Genomic DNA, 2500 nt, shown 5'->3' with positions numbered 1-2500 from the left:
TTGTACCTCTTCTGTTTTACTGCCTAGCATCGCGGCTAATCACCAGCCTGTGTGACGCTCCGGCGGTGGTTAGCCGTTAGCCGTTAGCTTTCTGCCCGCCAGTGGCTGGCTGCTTAGCGGGAAGCTCACCGCTACACTAATAGCGCTCTCTGTGAGTGTAAATGACAGGCAGGTGTTTGCTCCGCCACTTAAGTGACACACTCTTAAGCCCTCAACAATGTGTGTGCGTGTGCGTGCGTGTGCGCGTGTATGCTCAGCCACCTGCTCCCCGTAGCAGGTCAAAGTTAAAGCGTGCCTCCCAATCGTCAAAGGGACACGTAATTTCACTCACATGCACACACACACACTTGGAGCTAAACTGTATTACACGCAGCGCGCGCGCGCGCGCACGCACGCACACGCACACACACACACACACAATCCTTAACTACAACAATATGTGATTCTACAAACTAGTCACTTTCCCAACTGAACTGCTGAGTAGCAGAATTGGCAGAAAAATGCAAGCATGTTTTCAAAGTTTGGTATGAAGTCACGGCACGTCACACTCACTATAACTTAACTCACTTAAGTCTATACTCCTAAATTGAGTTATCCAAAAGGAATTCAGACCTCAACAGGGTGACTGGTAGTAAGTTCAATTTGAGGAACAAAATGGGCAATAATAAAACGGCTAACTAGTGACAGCTAAATTTGGGCTCTCTGTTGCGTCGATATGTAGCTAATTGGAAGGCCCAAAGACTGTGCCTTTGGGGCAAAGGGACTTAAACAGTAATTTTCAAACTCCAAAATGACGTGAAGTATCAAGGGTGTTTATATTTCACAATCAATGTTAATTGCATATTTAGCGCGAGAAGGTCATTTTTTCTGATGCCATGATAAAGAGGTTTATTTTAGGCTATGATTGTGTTTAGTCTGGTTGCATCAGTTGACTGCGTTTCCTAGTATTCTTAATATCAGCCATTTCTGATAATTGTTTGCTTTTGACTTTATATTACTTCTCCAGGAGCCCATGACGTGTGTCGCTCAGACACTGCATAAGGAGCAGGAAGCCTGGACAGACTGTGTCTCTCTCCGTTTGATGGATCCATCCCTGCCTGCTCCCTCTCTCAGACGAGAAGGGGGGGAAGGTCCTGCGTAATGAAAAGTCTCTCTCTGAACCATCACACACCTGACAGCCTTCAGGTAAACTTGTGGAGGGGAAACTACGCAGTGGCATCATCACATCTTCCTCTCTCCGTCTGGCTCGCTGAAGCCCTCTCCTCCTGTTGCTGTGTAATCTCTACGGATTAGGATGGTTTATTCATGACCGCAGCATACTCACTATGGATGAGCGTGTGAGCGAGGGTGTGTGTGTATGTATGCAAGTGTGTGTATCAGTTTGAATGTGTGTGAGTGCTTGGGTGTGTATATGTGTCTCTGTGTGAGTGCACTTATATATATGGGTGTTTGTGTGCGCACATATATATGTATGTGTGTGGGTGTGAGTGTGAGTGTGAGTGTGTGTGTGTGCTCTAAAGAGGCCACTAGAGTGTGACAGCAGGCCAGCGCGGTGACAGGAGACACCTTGGAGACTCTGACAGGCTGCCAGCTGTACACCATCATCCACCTCTCTCTCTCTCTCTCTCTCTCTCTCTCTCTCTCGCCCTCTCACTATCTCCAGCCCATCCCCCGCCCTTCCTCCATGCTCCTCATCTATCTTCTCATCCATCTCTTCATCTCCCTCCCCTCCTCTGTATGCTCCGTCCACACCCGACCTGTCTTTTTGTTTTTCTGCCTCTCCTCCCTGGGCACCGACAGCATTTAAATAATTAAACATCTTCAATACTCCCCCCCCACCCCGTTCCTTCCATCCTCTCCACTGTCTGAAGGAATGAGCAAGTTTCTCTGTGTGGCTATTTCCTCCTCATTCTCATATTCTAACCTGTTGTTGACTGAAATCTCTCACTCTCTTTCTTTCTTGCTCTCACTCTCTCCATACGTTAACCTGTCGTGACCTTTCTCTCTTCATACCCTAACCCCTCTCCCTCTCTCTCTCTCTCTCTCTCCATACTCTAACCTGTCGTGACCTTTCTCTCTTCATACCCTAACCTCTCTCTCTCTCTCTCTCTCCATACTCTAACCTGTTGTTCTTAACCCTGACTCTCATGGTGTTGTCGGTGACGTCAACCCCCGTGAGGTCAGCCGGTGTTCATCTGACCCATTAGGTCTGTGTCACCTGGCTCAGCGTGGGGCCGATCTCTAAATCCCGGCTCTTCTCCCTCCCCCCCCGCCTCCCCCACTCTCTACGGGTAAGGGATAAGGGAATTATCTCCGTCCGATCACAACACAACGCCGCTGGACAACCCTGCCCTCAACACCCTCTTGCACACACACACACACACACAGACACACGCACGCACGCAGGCGCGCACACACACACACGCCCACACACACAAGCAGACGTGTATACCCATATATATATAAGCAGATGTGCACACATGCTATTTATGCTTTCATG

This window comes from Gadus macrocephalus, chromosome 6, assembly GCF_031168955.1.
Source record: "Gadus macrocephalus chromosome 6, ASM3116895v1".
Lineage (NCBI taxonomy): Eukaryota > Metazoa > Chordata > Actinopteri > Gadiformes > Gadidae > Gadus > Gadus macrocephalus.
The sequence above is the reverse complement of the archived record's forward strand: the minus strand, read 5'-3'. Positions refer to the sequence as shown.